Here is a 20,863-nt window from a genome sequence, read left to right on the forward strand (position 1 = left end):
ATAGTTTCAATCTGGGTCTCTTACCACCCCATATGAAGTCTCTAATCAAGGTCTGGACATCTCTGAACCATTTGGGGGGAATTTTTATCGGTAAGGTCTGGAGAAGATAGAGAATTCTAGGGAGGGAGTTCATTTTGACTATCCCCACTCTGCCGAACCAGGAGAACGGTTTCGATTTCCAAGTCTGAAGATCTGAACGTAGTTTAATAAGGAGGGGGGCGAAATTGAGGTCATATAATCTCGAGAGGTCGTTGGAGAGGATGACCCCTAAATATTTGAGATGAGAAGTGTGCCAGGCAAAGGGGAATGCTGATTTGAGTCCTGACACAACAGTAGGTGGGGCAGAGATGTTTAAAGCCACTGATTTAGTAAGGTTTATTTTGAAGTTGGAGAGGTCGCTAAAAGATCTAAATTCCTCCATCAGGCTGGGAAGGGAAACTACAGGATTTGTGATTGTGGCAAGAAGATCGTCCGCGAACAGTGCAAGTTTATATTCATGTCCAGATAGAGAGATCCCACTAATATTCGTGTTCAATCTAATTGCCCTGGCCAGAGCCTCTATACATAAGATAAAAATTAAGGGGGACAATGGGCATCCCTGTCGAGTACCATTATTAATAATAAATGAGTTTGATAACGAGCCGTTAATCCTTACTTTGGCAGAAGGGGAGGCGTACAGTGCTAAGATGCGTTGTAAGCATAATGGACCGAGTCCCAGATGGTTGAGTACACCCTTCATAAAACCCCAGTCAATTCTGTCAAACGCCTTCTCGGCATCTGTAGATAGGAGAATTCCTGAGGTTTTAGTTGAGGAGAGATGATGTACCAGGCTTATTATCTTAGAAGTGTTGTCTTTGGCCTCCCGACCTGGGACGAATCCCACTTGGTCACTGTGAATAATGGATGGAAGGAATTGCTTAAGTCTATTCGCTAGGAGTTTCGCATAAAGCTTCACATCAATATTAAGGAGGGAAATGGGGCGGTAACTAGGGCATAGTGAGGGGTCTTTATCATCTTTCGGGATTACTGAAATGTGTGCCTCTAGGGATTGGGATGAGAATGGGTGGTTATCTGAGACTGTATTACAGGCCCGTAGGAGTAGGGGGATTAGTTTGTCCTTGAACGCTTTGTAATAGGAGATGGTGAAACCATCTGGGCCCGGGCTCTTTCCGGAGGGGGTTGTTTTAATCGCCTCTTCCAACTCTGCGGCCGAGAAGGGTCTCTCAAGATTATCCCTGATATCAGTTGTTAAAACAGGGAACCCAATTTTTGTTAGATAGGATTCTATATGACTTTGTTTGTCCTCAGCATTCGCAAAGGCTGTCGACGCGGGCAGGTTATATAAAGAGGAGTAATATGAGCAGAATGTCGATGCAATGGACTCTGTATCATGTACTGTTTGCCCTCGGGTATCTTTAATGGATGAGATGAAGGAAAGGGCCCTCTGGGTGCGGAGTGCTTTGGCAAGCATTTTACCTGGTTTGTTCCCCCAGCGATAAAATCGGTTACGACACTTTCTGTATGTCAGTTTTACTTTGTCTAATAGTAATTGATTAAGAGCTGATCTGGCGGCAGTGAGTTCCACAAAGGTGGCGGAGGAGAGGGAAGCTTTGTGCGTAGATTCTAATAAATTAATTTTGTGGAGAAGGGCATCAATCTGACCCTGCCTCTGTTTTTTCAAGTACGATCCCAGTCGGATACATTTCCCACATACAACGCATTTATGGGCCTCCCATACCGTCAAATCAGAAACGTCAGGGGTGACATTGTGGTCTATATATAGATCTAGTGTGTCTACCAATTGAGATATACAATAGGGATCAAAGAGGAAGGACTCGTTGAACCGCCAAGAGCGATGTTTTGGCTTTGTGGCTTCTAGAGAGATATCTAGGAGAACGGGCGCATGGTCGGACCAGGTTATAGGGCCAATAGAGGTGTCTCGACCATATGTAGGTGGCCGTGATCTAGGAGAAAGTAATCTAATCTGGAGTAAGATTTATGTGGAACTGAGTAGTACGTAAAGTCTCGGTCAGTGGGGTGGCCTATTCGCCATACATCGGACAGCTGGTGAGTGTGTAGCAAGCGTCTTATCCTTCTGGACCGGGAACCCAGGGCGGAAGTGGGTCTCCTGGACTAAGACTATGTCTGCTTTTTCCCTATGAAAGGAATGGAGAGCCTGTGTTCTCTTTTCAGGGATATTGAGGCCCCTAGCATTGATAGAAATGATACGTAAGTTTACTGCCATCTGGTCGTATTAAGAGATATCGGATCAAAGAGAGAGGTACGGAAGGGAAAGAGGAAAGGGGAGTAGAGCGGGATGAAAATGGGGAGAGAGAGAAGGGGAGGGAGGATGAAGAAGACATTAAAACAGGAAAGAAAAACATAGTTTAACCATGAACATCTGGCAAAAACTACAAACACACAACCGCGTCCGGACATAAGGATAGCCATAGCGGCATCCATGTCACGGAAGAAACACATTTAGCGGTAGGGGAAACTAGGGGGCCGTGACTCCGCCAAACCACCTGGAAGTATCTCAGATAATGGCGGGAAGGAAGGAAAACAAATGGCTCCTACCTAGGCAAAGAGGAAGAACAGATCCTAACAGGGAAAAGAATATATACATATATATATTTATATATACACGTACGTGTGCATACATAAACACACAACAGTCGTATTCAAATAAGGTCGGTACAGTGTAAGAATAACAAATAGGATCTAAATGAGTAGTAGAAGGCAGCAGTTCTAAACGCACATTAAGTGCCGAAATTCAGCATTGATAATTACCACCCATAGTCCAGTCAAGGAGGATCTTGTGGTTGAGAGGAAGACGGTCCTCTGGATTTCTTCGAGTAGCCGACTTGATGCCATCTCCCTCTTTTTGAAGTGTTGGGCGGAAGAGCATTCGGCAGGTGGAAGGCTTGCCAGTCGGGAAGAGAGATGTTGTCTAGACCCAGACTGGAGCAAAAATCTGGCAGGTCAGCAGGAGAGCGCAGGGACATTAGATTGCCGGCATGTGAGACTTGCAGAGAAAATGGAAAGCCCCACCTATATTTGAGATTCGATTTCCGTAGAGCATCTGTTAGTGGTTTTAACAATCTCCTCTGTTGTAGCGTGCGCCACGAGAGATCCTGGAAAATCTGCACTTGAGTTCCATTGAATTCGACAGCATCTAATTGTCGGACCTTTCGTAGGAGTTCTTCTTTTTGGGAAAAGTAGTGAAGTCGGCATATCACATCCCTTGGGTATTCAGATGCTGGGCCCTTAGGCTTAAGGGCTCTGTGGGCCCGGTCAAATTCAATAGGTGTTCCAGGGTCCAGGCTCAGAATCTCTCCAAATATCTTGTTGAGGGCATCTATGATCCCAGACGGAGGGACCGATTCCGGGAGGCCTTTCACCCTAACATTATTTCTACGACCTCGATTGTCCAAATCTTCCAGCCTGTCTTGCATTGTTTTCAAGTCAGCGGCTTGTTGTGAAAGCACCTCCTTAATAGAAGTGAGTTGGTCGGAGTCATTTTCTCTCTCCTCCTCCAGAGAAGCAATTCTTGTCCCCATGAGGGTGACATCTGCTTGTACTGTAGCAATCTGAGATTGGAAGGAATCTTGCAGACGTGTTTCGAGTGCTTGTAGGTCTTGTTTAGAAGGGAGCGTTCGAACGTGCGTTAGTACTTCTCCAATTTCACTTCTCAGTTGTGACATTTGAGTTTGGAGATCTATTGCGGGGGCAGACTGGGCCATCTCGGGAGGGTCCGCTGAAGTGGTTTCAGGGGGGAGTGTAGATAGTCGATCTGCGACCTGAGAGGTGGAAAGATAAGACCGAAGATTGGATTGCGAGGCGTTAGGTGTCGAGCGGGAGTCTTTACCCTGCGTACTCTTCCTGCCTCTGCCCATTAGATGTGTGTGAAGTTTCCAGACTAGGTCATCTCGCAAGTTGGAACCATTAGCAGGTGGGTAGGTGGAGGTCACATTCCCCTATATCATGGGCCTGGCATTAGGGATGCATTATAATCACATAGTGGTGCCAATAGCGGGGGTGCATTCCATAGAGATGTATTGTGATGGGCACGTCAGAGAGTCTTTGGGTTATTCAGGGACTGATCCTGGGGCAGTGCACAGAGGGATTAGGTGCCAGAGATGCAGGACTGATATGCTACTGAAGAATGTCTGTGGAACCTGCAAAAGAGCAGGGACAGTACACTCACTGTGTGTACACCTCAGCTATAGGAAGATCACCCTCCTAGGGTTACCCCAGGCAGCAGGGGTCAGGGTGAGAGTTGCAATTAGTGTTATTACTGTTTGGCATTAATTCTTGGGCAGCACTGTCTGTTTCTGTGTGCGTGCCTCTACCAAGATGGCCGCCGCAGCCTGTATTATCAGGTTATTGCAGCGTGGATGGGCTGAGGAAAACCCCTTGGGCAAGTCCCCCAGCAAGGGGTGAGCTCACCTGGGGGTCTGAGCAGCGTTGGCCGCTATGGCTGGCACTTCTGGGGCAGTCAGGGAGGCTGTCCGGCGGTCCGGGAACGAGCGCCCCACTTCCGGGATTCAGGAGAAATTGAGGCCCCGGCTTGGCGTCGGCGGTAGGCCGCAACCTGCAGGAACGGAGTTATCCGTTCCCCGGCTCCGCAGCTGCAACCACCAGGCACCGGAGGGGGTCAGCGTAGCAGGTAAGCAGGGTGGGGGCGATTTGGTGGGCTATTATGGCTTTTAGGAGGTGGCAGAAGTGGCACTCTATGGGAGCGCTGAGAATTGCGGCTTCCCTCAGTCCCGGCCAGGCCACGCCCCCCCCTTTAAATATTTTTAATTGTAAAGTACAATATTTGGTGGTATGCTGAGTTTTGTTTACATACCGGGATTCTGAGCTTATGAAAGATCTCAGGTTGAATTATTTTAAAACTTCTTATGACGCTTAGATGACGTCTAAAAATTTAAGAACATATACATATAAAAAGTCTGGTGGAGGGGGAACATGTGTATAGGATAAGCTACGGTAAGCAGGAGGTACCCTGTTAAACTTCCTGTTGAGTACATACCCTGTGGTGTTTAGAGGTCTGTCATACAGAAATCTGTCCAGTATTTATACCAATAGCACTGTTCAAAGGTTTTGAAGAGCACCTGAATAATAAATTTTACATTTTAAATAAACATATATTCTAGGCGTTTATTTATGATTTCTAAGCAGTTACCCACCGGAAAAGGACGGGGGGTACCGTGTTAAATTTCCTGAAGAGTACGTACCCTTTGATGCTGATAAACCTGTCCAACAATTTTCTGTCGGATCCTTATACGGGTTGCGCTGTCCAAATTTTTGGCGGACACCTAAGCAATAAATTTTCATTTAAAAACATTAGGTATTTTGTCCTATTTTTTTTTTTTTATTTTTTTTTTGGTACTCTTTACCTAGAACGGCGCCCGCGATCAGAATCGCGGGCGTCGGGGGTAAAAAATCGCGGTCATCGCGGGTAAATCGCGGGTACATAAAAATCGTGTACCCGCGATGACCGCGATTTTCCCATAGGGAACAATGTTAAAAAGCCTGATTGACCGCGATTTTACGTTAAAATGCCTCAATGCCCGCGATTTTACCATAGGAATCAATGTTAAATGGGCTACAGAGCCCAAATAGCCCCAATTAACCCTTAAATGTCACCCCAATTTTTGTACGCCACCCCACGATCCACGCCAACCCGAAGCGTGGCGAGCGCAGCGAGCCCGCGAGGGGCGGCGGTACGCGTCCTCCGACCTTTTCATGCCCTACTATCCACGTCGGCGTGGAGTTGAGAATAGAATAGTGTGGCGAGCGCAGCGAGCCACCGAGGCCCGAAGCGTGGCGAGCGCAGCGAGCCCCGCGAGGGGACGCGGATACCTTCACAGGTAAACGCGTCCCTTCGCGGGCTTCACAGGTGTCCGCGTCGCCACAGACACCGGTGAAGTCCGCGAGGGGACGCGTATAACTGTGAAGGTATCCGCGTCCCCTCGCGGGGCTCGCTGCGCTCGCCACGCTTCGGGCTCGGTGGCTCGCTGCACTCGCCACACTATTCTATTCTCAACTCCACGCCGACGTGGATAGTAGGGCATGAAAAGGTCGGAGGACGCGTACCGCCGCCCCTCGCGGGCTCGCTGCGCTCGCCACGCTTCGGGTTGGCGTGGATCGTGGGGTGGCGTACAAAAATTGGGGGGACATTTAAGGGTTAATTGTGCCTATTTGGCCTCTGTAGCCCATTTAACATTGATTCCTATGGGAAAATCGCGGGCATTGAGGCATTGAATGCAAAATCGCGGTCAATTAGGCTTTTTAACATTGTTCCCTATGGGAAAATCGCGGTGATCGCGGGCATCGCGTCGCGGCCGTTTATGTACTGCCCGCGATGCCGCGATCACCGCGATGGGCGCCGTTCTAGGTAAAGAGTACCTTTTTTTTTTATAGAACAGGACACTATTAGAAGTATCTAGAGGGTTTCCCTGTGTAATCCTCTAATTTTATCTATCTGGGGGTCGTTTTAGTTTGGAATTGTGTGTAAAGGATTATTTCCATTCCCCTAGTGGTGGGACAGTCATATGGCACCTATGTCATAGTGCTAGGTACATACATTCTGCAGCATACCATATTCACTGATTTTTTGTTATATTACATTATGTTCATTTGTTTTTCCTACAAAGCGCTCCCTTTTTAGACATTTACACAAGTTACACTTTGACATAAGTTGCGCTCTAATACAGAACTTCCATCTGCTAATGCCATAGTGATACATTCAAACTAGTTACAGTTAGACATGAGTTACAATTTGACATTTAACAGTTGTCTAAAGGTATGGAAAACTATTCAGATGGAGCTTACAGTGATCATAAATCATTTCATAAAGTGCCAGATAAATGCAGGGACTTACCAGAGGTGTGCGAATCGCTTTCTCACAGTGTCTGCTTTCAGACTTCTGTTTGGTCAGAGCTCTATATAAGACTAGAGGTACCTGACGTCACATCCGGTTTTAATTGCGAGTTTTCTCCCTTGATTTGACCCCTTTATGGTGGTGACTAATTGTTTATGGAGGAATCTCCATCTGTGTGGGGCTTTACTTAGTGGAGGATTGTGTGTCCATTATTAAAAAAGTCATTTTTAGAGAAGCGGTGCCGTCAGAACGCCGTTTGCGTTCCACGTGCGTTCCACTTCGTATTCAGCCTGGCTGGGCTTCCTTCCTGATGGCAGTGACGTGACTTCCTCTTTCTAAGGTGTGAGCTGTATTAGGCGCCGTTTGCGTTCCAAGTGCTTTTCACTCAGACCTGGGTGACACATACTTCCTGATTCTAATGACGTCCCTTAGTTATAGTTTTGCGTACCAAGTGCGCTCCATTAATAATGCTATGGAGTTCCTTATTGCTGCGGGGCTGTTCTTTTTTACTTTGAATGAAATGTTTTGTATATGCCTTCTCGGGACTGACAACTTCTTTTTTGCTAGAAGTTTGTGTTTAATGTGGGGATTTGTTTACAATAATGAAAACTTGCTATTGATCGAACGGTGGGTGATTAAAATATATTTACAGTGTCTCGGGTTCTTTGTGGGTAATTTATCACTCCTCTAAATAGTTTACCATTTACATTTGCATATTGCACACTGTTACAGTATTTTCATATTCGTTACATAAGTCTCTTAAACCTGCAGTGTTTAAATGACATTATTATTTCTCCTTATTGGTGTGGAGATACAATACAGTTTCCAAGATACAGATAAAAACATGGAGATACAATACAGTTTCCAAGATACAGATAAAACATCATAGTGAGATCTGTTACAATGGTCCATTCATGCTGTTTGGATGGATCCGCAGTTGTTAGGCAGCGTTTTTCTGAGTTTGATACAATAATTTTTAACATGCATTTTTGGATATTTTTGTGTATATAAATGGTGCACACTAAACAATGAGGTACACCGTGAGCAGTCAGGGTTTCTTTGGTAGTTGGGGGATGTGTCTTCATACATTGTGCCATATTGTGACTTCCTTTAGTATGTGACTTAAATTCTATATTTCGTGCGGTGATGTATTGATACATCGTGAGTGATTACATTTTTAGATAAGTGATGGTGTGTGTATGCTTGTATACACAGGTTATGCATAAGCATATTTTTACAATTTTAGTGACTTCCTCCAGTAGGTGACTTGGTGACTTGAGCATAAGACTTCGTGCTATGTTTAGGTGCTTATTATCTTTAAGGTGACACACATCTTTAGGTATATTTTACCAGAGGTGGTTTTGTGACTTTATGGAAAGAGTGAGTTTTTGATGGTGATTTGTCTGTGTCTAGGTTATTTAGGTTTTTAATGTCCAGTCCTTACTGATGGTGCATAATGTTTCCCTAAAGTTCGTCCTCTGTGTTTATGTATGAAATGAGTCGGGGGTCAATTCTTCCTTAGTGTAATTTATTGAGGTTCATTCTCTTCGGTTTGTCTTAGTGAGACGTTTCTTCTCGTCGTGATTTCTTGTGGTAGATCAGGCTTGGTTTGGTTGAGGGATTCCAGATTTAAACATGCCATTTTTTGGTAGGGTTTACTGATGGATCATAGTGTGATGCCTTATAGATGACTCATTTTGTCCCTAAGAAGGAGACGATATCTAAATTTTCGTTTAGTCCTATTGGTTGTAGAGCATTCAAAGTGTATATCCAGAAGGTTTCTTTTTTAGATAAATCTTCATCTCTGTTTCCTCCTCTTGGGTTAATGGTTATATGTTCTAGTATGGTGAAGGTGAAATTATTCTTGTTGATTGTGGATTCGTGTTTTTCATTGAAGTGTCGTGGGAGGCTATGCGAGGTTAATCTGTGTTTGATGTTTCTGATGTGCTCTTGTATCCTTAGTTTGATTTGTCTCTTTGTTTTTCCAATGTATATCATTCCACAGCTGCATGTGATTCTGTAGATTACATAAGTGGATTTGCATGTGCACGCAACATTTAACGAATATGACTTTTGTTGTATTTTAGTTTTGAATGTTTCTTTTTCCATATGTTTGCAACAGATGCAGTGTCCGCAGGGTGTGCATCTGATGTTGCTTCCAAGGAAAGTCATTTGTTTGGGAGGGTGTTCTGGTTTGGTTTTTATGGTGCTTGGAGCTATCATGCTTTTGAGGTTTTTGGCTCTTCTGAACACCAGATTCGGTTTGGATGGAAGGGTTGGACCCAGGATGTTATCCTTCTTTAGAATGTCCCAATGCTTATTAAGTACTCTTTTAATAAGGTGATTCTCTTTGTTAAATTGTGTAATAAACGGTCTTTGATGGTATTTTCGGGTCTCCATTGTGGTTTCAGGTTTAGTTGACAGAAGTTCTTCTCTTGATCTGTGTTTCGCTTTTTGTTTAGCCTCTTCAATTTTCCCCGGATCATATCCTCTTTCGAGAAAATGGCCTGCCAGCATTTCTGCTTGTGTTAAGAAGTCTTCCATGTTCGTACAGTTCCTTCTAAGCCTTGTGAATTGGGCATAGGGGACATCATCTTTCCATCTTGCAAGGTGACAGCTATTGTAAGGGATGAAGCTGTTTGCATCAACTTCCTTGAAATGTGTTTTAGACGAGATTAATTTCCCTGGTGTACCCATGAGGCAGAGGTCCAGATAGTCTATGCTAGTTTGGCTTGTTTTGTGGGTGAATCTCAGGTTAAACTCATTTTGGTCCAAAGATGTTACAAATTCATCAATTTTTGTGTTGTCACCGCTCCATATGAAAATGAGATCATCAATATACCTCATGTAGAACTTGATGTGTTGTTGGTAGGGGGAACTGTGTAGATGTTGATCTTCCCATGTCCACATTAGAAGGTTGGCGTATGATGGGGCGAATTTCGTCCCCATCGCCGTCCCCGTTGTTTGGAGGTGGAACTTTCCATTGAACTCGAAAAAGTTCCGTGTGAGAATGTATTTAATGCTAGACAATATGAAGTCAATTTCCTCTTTTGTTTTTCTGTCAACCTTTTGAGAGGATGGTTTTAACGGCTTGGATCCCTTTTTCGTGTGGTATGGACGAATATAATGCTTGGACGTCCACCGTTATCCAAGTGTAGTCTGGTTCCCAACACACCGTTGTCAATTTGTTGAGCAAGCTCCCTGAATCTTTTAAATGTGACGGATTTTCGGATACATACGGTTGGAGTAACGTATCTATGAAATGGGAGAGATTGCTGCTGAGCGACTGAATTCCTGCCACAATGGGCCTCCCTGGTGGTCTTTCTTTGTTCTTGTGTACCTTCGGGATGTGGTAGAACTTGGGTATGAGTGGGTATTTCACATAAAGGTAATTGAATTCTTCAGCACTGATGAGGTTTTTACTTTTTGCATCTAGTAGTAGTTTATGCAGTTCCTCTTGGAATTCAGCGGTGGGGTCGTTTATAAGCTCCCTGTAGGTAATTCCGTCTTGTAGTATATTTTCTGCTTCTTTCTGGTACTCTTCTTTCGATTGAACCACCACCGCCCCTCCCTGAATGGACAAGAGAAGAAAGCCTTACAACAACTGAAGAAAGACAAAGACATCGTCATCCGTAACGCGGATAAGGGAGGGGCGGTGGTGGTTCAATCGAAAGAAGAGTACCTGAAAGAAGCAGAAAATATACTACAAGACGGAATTACCTACAGGGAGCTTATAAACGACCCCACCGCTGAATTCCAAGAGGAACTGCATAAACTACTACTAGATGCAAAAAGTAAAAACCTCATCAGTGCTGAAGAATTCAATTACCTTTATGTGAAATACCCACTCATACCCAAGTTCTACCACATCCCGAAGGTACACAAGAACAAATAAAGACTACCAGGGAGGCCCATTGTGGCAGGAATTCAGTCGCTCAGCAGCAATCTCTCCCATTTCATAGATACGTTACTCCAACCGTATGTATCCGAAAATCCGTCACATTTAAAAGATTCAGGGAGCTTGCTCAACAAATTGACAACGGTGTGTTGGGAACCAGACTACACTTGGATAACGGTGGACGTCCAAGCATTATATTCGTCCATACCACACGAAAAAGGGATCCAAGCCGTTAAAACCATCCTCTCAAAAGATGACAGAAAAACAAAAGAGGAAATTGACTTCATATTGTCTAGCATTAAATACATTCTCACACGGAACTTTTTCGAGTTCAATGGAAAGTTCCACCTCCAAACAATGGGGACGGCGATGGGGACGAAATTCGCCCCATCATACGCCAACCTTCTAATGTGGACATGGGAAGATCAACATCTACACAGTTCCCCCTACCAACAACACATCAAGTTCTACATGAGGTATATTGATGATCTCATTTTCATATGGAGCGGTGACAACACAAAAATTGATGAATTTGTAACATCTTTGGACCAAAATGAGTTTAACCTGAGATTCACCCACAAAAACAAGCCAAACTAGCATAGACTATCTGGACCTCTGCCTCATGGGTACACCAGGGAAATTAATCTCGTCTAAAACACATTTCAAGGAAGTTGATGCAAACAGCTTCATCCCTTACAATAGCTGTCACCTTGCAAGATGGAAAGATGATGTCCCCTATGCCCAATTCACAAGGCTTAGAAGGAACTGTACGAACATGGAAGACTTCTTAACACAAGCAGAAATGCTGGCAGGCCGTTTTCTCGAAAGAGGATATGATCCGGGGAAAATTGAAGAGGCTAAACAAAAAGCGAAACACAGATCAAGTGAAGAACTTCTGTCAACTAAACCTGAAACCACAATGGAGACCCGAAAATACCATCAAAGACCGTTTATTACACAATTTAACAAAGAGAATCACCTTATTAGAAGAGTACTTAATAAGCATTGGGACATTCTAAAGAAGGATAACATCCTGGGTCCAACCCTTCCATCCAAACCGAATCTGGTGTTCAGAAGAGCCAAAAACCTCAAAAGCATGATAGCTCCAAGCACCATAAAAACCAAACCAGAACACCCTCCCAAACAAATGACTTTCCTTGGAAGCAACATCAGATGCACACCCTGCGGACACTGCATCTGTTGCAAACATATGGAAAAAGAAACATTCAAAACTAAAATACAACAAAAGTCATATTCGTTAAATGTTGCGTGCACATGCAAATCCACTTATGTAATCTACAGAATCACATGCAGCTGTGGAATGATATACATTGGAAAAACAAAGAGACAAATCAAACTAAGGATACAAGAGCACATCAGAAACATCAAACACAGATTAACCTCGCATAGCCTCCCACGACACTTCAATGAAAAACACGAATCCACAATCAACAAGAATAATTTCACCTTCACCATACTAGAACATATAACCATTAACCCAAGAGGAGGAAACAGAGATGAAGATTTATCTAAAAAAGAAACCTTCTGGATATACACTTTGAATGCTCTACAACCAATAGGACTAAACGAAAATTTAGATATCGTCTCCTTCTTAGGGACAAAATGAGTCATCTATAAGGCATCACACTATGATCCATCAGTAAACCCTACCAAAAAATGGCATGTTTAAATCTGGAATCCCTCAACCAAACCAAGCCTGATCTACCACAAGAAATCACGACGAGAAGAAACGTCTCACTAAGACAAACCGAAGAGAATGAACCTCAATAAATTACACTAAGGAAGAATTGACCCCCGACTCATTTCATACATAAACACAGAGGACGAACTTTAGGGAAACATTATGCACCATCAGTAAGGACTGGACATTAAAAACCTAAATAACCTAGACACAGACAAATCACCATCAAAAACTCACTCTTTCCATAAAGTCACAAAACCACCTCTGGTAAAATATACCTAAAGATGTGTGTCACCTTAAAGATAATAAGCACCTAAACATAGCACGAAGTCTTATGCTCAAGTCACCAAGTCACCTACTGGAGGAAGTCACTAAAATTGTAAAAATATGCTTATGCATAACCTGTGTATACAAGCATACACACACCATCACTTATCTAAAAATGTAATCACTCACGATGTATCAATACATCACCGCACGAAATATAGAATTTAATTCACATACTAAAGGAAGTCACAATATGGCACAATGTATGAAGACACATCCCCCAACTACCAAAGAAACCCTGACTGCTCACGGTGTACCTCATTGTTTAGTGTGCACCATTTATATACACAAAAATATCCAAAAATGCATGTTAAAAATTATTGTATCAAACTCAGAAAAACGCTGCCTAACAACTGCGGATCCATCCAAACAGCATGAATGGACCATTGTAACAGATCTCACTATGATGTTTTATCTGTATCTTGGAAACTGTATTGTATCTCCATGTTTTTATCTGTATCTTGGAAACTGTATTGTATCTCCACACCAATAAGGAGAAATAATAATGTCATTTAAACACTGCAGGTTTAAGAGACTTATGTAACGAATATGAAAATACTGTAACAGTGTGCAATATGCAAATGTAAATGGTAAACTATTTAGAGGAGTGATAAATTACCCACAAAGAACCCGAGACACTGTAAATATATTTTAATCACCCACCGTTCGATCAATAGCAAGTTTTCATTATTGTAAACAAATCCCCACATTAAACACAAACTTCTAGCAAAAAAGAAGTTGTCAGTCCCGAGAAGGCATATACAAAACATTTCATTCAAAGTAAAAAAGAACAGCCCCGCAGCAATAAGGAACTCCATAGCATTATTAATGGAGCGCACTTGGTACGCAAAACTATAACTAAGGGACGTCATTAGAATCAGGATCATTTTCTGGTGTGAGGGGGAGAGACAACCACTCCCCTCTCCCTACCCCCCTTTTAACCAACCAGCTATATCTTCGGAACCAACTGACCAATTTACATGAGACCAGTATCATATTGAAGAACTTTTAAGTTGGCTTTGAATGATTTTGGTCCCATGAAACTGAGCTGTTTGGTTCCAGAGAAATCTGCCCTCAAAGAACATAAACAGTCATGAAAATACATTTAAGAAATGAAAAAAATGGTTTAACCTCAATATCCCTTGAACCAATTAACCCATATGGATCCAGCCTGGTATCAGATTGAAGGCCCGGCGATTTGGGCTCGAATGAGATCAACCTCGAGCTTCAGTGATGCCGAAGGGGGAACTGGCAGCCGTTGAACTGGGTGGGGGTTGGAATTAGCAGGTCCCATGTTATCCTATAGGGAAAGCGTTCCAGGTTTGCCTGGCCGTATCTCCAGTTCCCAGGGGGCTAGAGACACGTGGCTGGGTTCGTTGGAAAGCTAATGGGTGGTCCTGTGCACCCCCAGACCACCCCCTAGATTCGCCTATGGTTAGGAGGTATGCTTTAAGGTACTGCAATACCGCTATGGATTCAGTATTGAATCCCGGCGGTCGGGATCCCGGCGTTCAGAATCCCGACGCCGGAATCCCGACAGACGAAATGCCGACAAGGGGGGGACGTGGATCGCCCCCCCTTGCGGGCTCGCTGCGCTCGCCACGCGGCGGGCCCGGTGCCTCGCTACGCTCGGCACACAAATTTAATCTCTCTCCAGGGGTGTCGTGGACACCCCAGGAGGGAGAAAGTGTCGGCATTTCGGCGGTCGGGATTCCGGCGTCGGGATTCTGAACGCCGGGATCCCGACCGCCGGGATCGTAACTGCATCCCGCCGCTATTATTGGACTTCCGGCCCCTCAGGCAGTGCTGCTGCTGCTCGCAAGCCACTGCCAGCACAAGCTTAGTGTAGAGAGGGGAAAGGACCGCAGGACTTGCTGTACACCGGAGCCTCCTCCCACCCACTACTCTGAACAACTACTTACAGCATCCCAGATTGATGACAGGTGCCTGCGGTGCTCGTCGCGCAGCTGCTCTTTCAGCAGCACGCAGTAAGGTGGGTGGAGGCTCTGGCCCACAGCACGCCCTGCGGTGCTTCCTCCTCTCTACAGTAAGCTTGTGCTGGCAGCGGCACTGCAGCAGCACTGCCTGAGGTACCGGAAGTCCAATAACAGCAGCACCCGCATCACTGCAAACTCCCGTGCACTAAGGGAAACGGAGGGGGATAATCTTAGCGGCACAACACAACCATTGATAGTGGCCCAGTGCACCTCTGTGCTGAGCCGCCCCTAGGCATTCCAGTGCCCTAGGCATTTGCCTAGTTTGCCTATGCCAAGGACCGACTCTATTCCCTCATGGAGAAGGTCAGGTAGGCAACCCTGATCTAGTTTAGTCCTTTCTATATTATGTTTGGATCTTTATTTGTCTTGTGATCCTCCTCCAAATACACAATGGAACTCGTGACATTGACAAATTAAATTTTTCCCAAATGCTCATATGCATCAAAAATGATGCCCCCTTCCTGTACCCACTGACATATATTTCATGGTTGCCTGACCCTCTCTGGGAGAAAATGTTCTGTTGCTATCACCTGTGGTGAAACACCTTTCTTATCAATTAACTTGCTCACCACAGGTGATTGAAATACATTACCAGGGAAGTTCAGGAACAGAGGATTTTCTCCCTGAAGGATAGGTCAGGGAGGCAACCATGATATATTTTGTACTAATGGCCAGTAATCTTTAGAGATGTGGAACACACACCTCCCAACATGACCCTCTCCAGGAGGGACACATTGCTCTGTTTCTGGACTTTCCTCATAATGTATGATTGCCATCACCTGTTTTACACAGGTTAATTTATTAGAAAGGTGCTTCAACACAGGTAATGTTAATCATTAATTAATGGAGAAGTCCAGAAACAGAAGAATGTGTCCCTCCTGGAGAGGGTCATGTTGGAAGGTATGGTTCGGAACAGTTGATGACCGATAGCAAAAGAAAACCTGTGAAGTCCCACAAGAAAGATGGACACCTATAAGCAAACCATGGTGCTCAACCACAGGTGCCAACCGTAATCAGATGATGATGACAATCCAAATCCCTCACATGTGCTAACCCCATTGTATTATGGCTGCTGTGATCTATTTGCATTGATCTATTTCACAGGTTCTCAAAGTTGGTCCTCAGGACCCCACTGTCACAGAGAGTTATTCTAATTCATTTGCAAAAGCACAATCACTCTCTAATGGACAAAACCATATGCACTGCAGGTGGGGTTTATGTAACATGTGCAGAGAGAGTTAGATTTGGGTGTTTTATTGTTTCTGTAGGGGTAACTACTGGCTGCTTTATTTTTACACTGCAATATAGATATCAGTACACCCCACCCAAATCTAATTATCTCTGCACATGTTACGTCTGCTCGACCTGCATTGCATATGGTTTGGTGCATTAGAGACCGATTGTGAGTTTGTGAGTGAACCAGAATAACCCACACAGTGCATGTTTTGCAAGTCAACAGTGGGCAGCTGTCTTTTACTCCACCCCCCACAGACACGGTTCATGGGCATTCTGTCAGTATTCATTGGTTTGGAAGGACACACTGAGACTGATGCTGATCCGCTTCCTGTGTGTGAACCAGGCTGCTACAGTGACACAGGGGCAGACAGTGCCAGATTAAGCCTTCGGGGGGCCGGGGGTACTTTAGACAGGGGGGCCCCCTTGCACTTGTCATTACTGGCCGCAAACTGCATGGGAGAATATTACACTGTCAAAACACAGAGTAAAGGCAGAATAAACTTGGTCAATGGGTAACTGCAGGGGATATATATATATATATATATATATATATATATATATTCCATATAGCGGCACTCGGATCAGAAAAAAGGCAGACAACACAGCATCAAGACGCCAACGTTTCAAATGTATTTCACATTTTTCGTCAGGGCAAATGTGAAATACATTTGAAACGTTGGCGTCTTGATGCTGTGTTGTCTGCCTTTTTTCTGATCCGAGTGCCGCTATATGGAATATATATATTCGGTATGTACATGCTGACGCAGTACATGTTGTTTTGAAGGCACCGGACATCGATATTTACCTTTATGCAGTGAGTGCCAGAGCTATCGAATACTATATATATATATATATATATAGATTCGATTTGGTATCTGGCACTCACCCGTTGAGACTTTATAAACTTCACCCGGTGCCCTCACCTGAGGGTGTAGATAAAGTGCAATTATGTGCGGCACTCTCGGGATTTTTAGTGAAGAAATGACACTGCGTACAAGTGCTGAATTTCTACGTTTCGGTTTTATTCCTGATGACGGTTTTGTGAATAAAACCGAAACGTAGAAATTCAGCACTTGTACGCAGTGTCATTTCTTCACTAAAAATCCCGAGAGTGCCGCACATAATTGCACTTTATATATATATATATATATATATATATATATATATATACATACATATATACACACACACATACATACTTACCACATGAAAAGCCTGTGTTTGTCCCTCTGCACCTAACTCTGTAGGAGACCTCACAGTCCTAGTGCTGCCTCTGATTAAAAAGCCTCCCATGACTAAGCTGCTGCTGCTGTTCTCCATGGGCCTGAGAAGCATGTAATGAGCTCCACAAATCAGAGCTCAGTACAAACCTCTCAGCCTCGGCCCTCTGGTGCAAAGTGTCAAGGGACTTAGTCAACCCCCAGTAATGCACAGCACACTCATGTAATCAGTGTGCCTTGGCTCCCGATGCTCAGCACCATTAATCATTGTCACATTGGCAGATAGGTGAAGCTGCAGCACTACCCCACTCCCATGCACAAAACCTTTAGTTAAAAAAAAAAATGCCAACCACAGGGGGCCCCTAGCTAGAGGGGGGCCCAGGGGCACTGACCCCTTGTGTCTCCATTATAATCCGGCCCTGGGGGCAGATGTATTAAGCTTTAACAAGAGATAAATGCAAGTGTGATAAGGAGAGATAAACGTCCAGCCAATCACCTGCTAACTGCCATGTTACAGGCTGTGTTTGAAAAAAGTCATTAAGGAGCTGATTGGCTGGACGTTTATCTCTCCTTGTCACCCTTGCATTTATCTCTTGTTAAGGCTTAATACATCTGCTCCAATGTCACTAAAAACAGAAAAAAATTCACTCTAATGACAGGATGTATCATGAACAAACACAAACAATAACAGCCGTCCTTTCCGTTCTGAGGACCGGGATTATTATTATTCGGGAGTCCTATTGCACATTCAGTCACTTTTACCCTGAAGCTGTGACGTCAGAGGCAATAGAGTCACTTGTTTTGGGGCTCATACTCCCAAGGGGGCACTTCTCCTCCCCTTCAAGTTTAAACCAGTTACTTGAAAGCATGGTGATATCACTTATGTGGCTGACTCCCACCACAACAGACGTCACACACTGGTTTTTCTAAACATAATTTTTGCCACACCCTGTTTTACAACCCATGATGCCGCACCGCTATAGGGAAATCCTACCATGTGAATTAATGTGTATGCCGTGTGAATAGATGTGTATAGATAGTGAATAATATGCAGCCCGGCAAATGTTTTGGGACTGTCGCACATTCCGCCCAGGGCCAGCAGTGTCCTAGGGTGGGGGGACAGTTGGGAGGAGTCTCTACTGCTGCATGCATGTGTGCATAGATGCTGTAGGCATGTGTGTGCACAGCATCTATTCAGTGAAGCAGAGGGGCTGGTGCATACCTCCCAACATGACCCTCCCCAGGAGGGACACAATGCTCTGCTCCTGGACTTCCCTCTTAATTTATTACTACCATCACCTGTGGTGAAACACCTTTCTTGTCCATTAACCTGTTTAAAACAGGTGACGAATCTTAAATTTAGAGGGAAGTGCAGGAGCAGAGCATTGTGTCCCTCCTGGAGAGGTTCATGTTGGGAGGTATGCTGGTGGCATGGCCAGCAGATTACACAGTGCCATGTCCCATTGTGATGGAAAATGGGGGCGTGGCTTGTGGCAGCGACATCCCTGCAAGGCCACGCCCCTCTGGCACAGGTTATTCCACCTTAGGCAAATGCTGGAGTTCTCTTCAACTGAATTAGAATTAGGGAGGTGTGATAAAACCCTTCATTAGATGCTCATCGTCGAACAATTTTCCCACTGGTCACCAGTTAGTCCAAGCTAGGAGTAGCCAGAGACTTACTCGGTGGCTGCGATGAATACAGAGTTATCCGGCCTGGAGCTGATGTCACACACCCACCCCTAAAATGTCTTGGCACACCTGTGCTTTCCCTGACACTCCCAAAGTTTTTTTTGGGCATGCCTTCGAAACACTCCCATTAAACAGCTGGCTACCACCCCCAGATGCCTACTTCCTTGCGAATGACTAGCGAATAAAAAAAGTAGCAGCATTTTATTGCAGCATGCACAGAGACAGAGGGGATGCAGTTGAAGTCCCTACTATGTGTATGTTCAGAGGTAGAGAGTGTGTGAACAAAATGTGCATAAGTAAATAATGAACAAACATGATATAAAAAGTGACGGTACTTATGTAATATCTGGGCGCCCGATTTTTTCATTGCATCGCATCGCATCACATTGGATGCAATATAGTGGCATACAATTCATGCGATGCGATTTTTCATTGTAAAGACCCGATTTTTAATTGTATAGTCACCCATGGGTGATTTCATACCCCCACTATCCAACTACGCATGGAGTTGATTCTAAATAGTGTGACGAGCGCAGCGAGCCACCGAGCCCGAAGCGTGGCGAGGGGACGCAGAATACATGTAAAGTAATTTGCGTCCGCTCGCCACGCTTCAGGCTCGGTGGCTCGCTGCGCTTGTCACACTATATAAAGTCAACTCCATGCGTAGTTGGATAGTGGGGGTATGAAATCACCCACGGTTGACTATACAATTAAAAATCGGGTCTTTACAATGAAAAATCGCATCGCATCGCATGCCTTAAGTAGTGGCATGCAATGAAAAAATCGGGGCGCCCAGATAATACATAAGTACCAAAGTGACTGTGTATTTAAGTAGTGATGCCCTGAAACAGTCCAGCCAGAACAGTCCGGGGGGCCCCACGCCCAGATGTCAACCCCAAATTTTCATGCTTCATGTTTCGGGGTTCCCTGCGCCCCAGATGGTGACCCCATAGTGTTAGGGAACTGCTCGACAAGAGGTGACCTGGACGATTGGTGGGTGGGCCAATATGACTGGCCAATGATATACCAACAACATACCTCCCAACATGACCCTCTCCAGGGGGGACACATTGCTCTGTTTCTGGACTTCCCTCTGAATCAATAACTGCCATCACCTGAGTTGAAAAACACCTTTCTTTTCAATTAACCTGTTCAGCACAGGTGATGGCAATCATACATTCAGAGGAAAGTCCAGAAACACAGCATCGTGCCCCTCCTGGAGAGGGTCATGTTGGGAGGTATGCAACAATCTCTTATTCATGCCTCCTAACATGACCCATGCCAGGAGGGGCACAATGCTCTGCTCCTGGACTCTCCTATTAATGTATGATTGTCATCACCTGTTTTGAAAAGGTTAAGTGATAAGGAAGGTGTTTTATTACAGGTGATGGTAATAATACATTACCAGGGAAGTCCAGGAACAGAGCATTCTGTCCCTCCTGGAGAGGGTCATGTTAGGAGGTATGTCCGACTTATTATATATTATATTGTCATGTAATGATTGCATAGTGCATTTGCACTCGCTCTGTCTCTGTGTATACCACTTTATTATCAGCAGATGGCACCTTTCATTACTGAGGGTGTGCAATTTAGAGCCCTTTCCCTACTACGTATATGTGTAGCAATACACACCTGAGGTTTGAGAATGCCTCATCTAGATTGGCATCCCTCCCCCACCACCATCTATGTTTTTAAGCAGGGAACCAGCATGGACTGCACTGAGACACAGGCATAATTCTAAGTAAGTCCCCCCCCCCCCCCCCCCGGGCTGCTCTTGCTGGACTGTCTCAGGGCATCACTACTACATAGTCACTTTTTATATCATGCTTGTTTATTATTCACATATGCACATTTTTTTCACACACTCTCTAATTATAACTCATTCACTGTTCTCTATTGTGATGC

General features: G+C 44.5%; 1 protein-coding gene across 1 annotated transcript in view; it reads left to right on the forward strand.

Annotated features, from left to right (window-relative positions):
- The first annotated feature begins 20,617 nt into the window (after positions 1–20,617).
- Positions 20,618–20,863, forward strand: part of LOC146045744 (phospholipase A and acyltransferase 2-like) — a 48,259-nt gene continuing 48,013 nt past the window's right edge. Inside the window, exon 1 of the mRNA XM_083164789.1 lies at positions 20,618–20,699. The gene's annotated coding sequence lies outside the window, so the exon portion shown is untranslated. The remainder of the gene's footprint in view (positions 20,700–20,863) is intronic.

This window comes from Crinia signifera, chromosome 11 (assembly GCF_055691185.1).
Source record: "Crinia signifera chromosome 11, ASM5569118v1, whole genome shotgun sequence".
In the NCBI taxonomy this organism is placed as follows: Eukaryota; Metazoa; Chordata; class Amphibia; order Anura; family Myobatrachidae; genus Crinia; species Crinia signifera.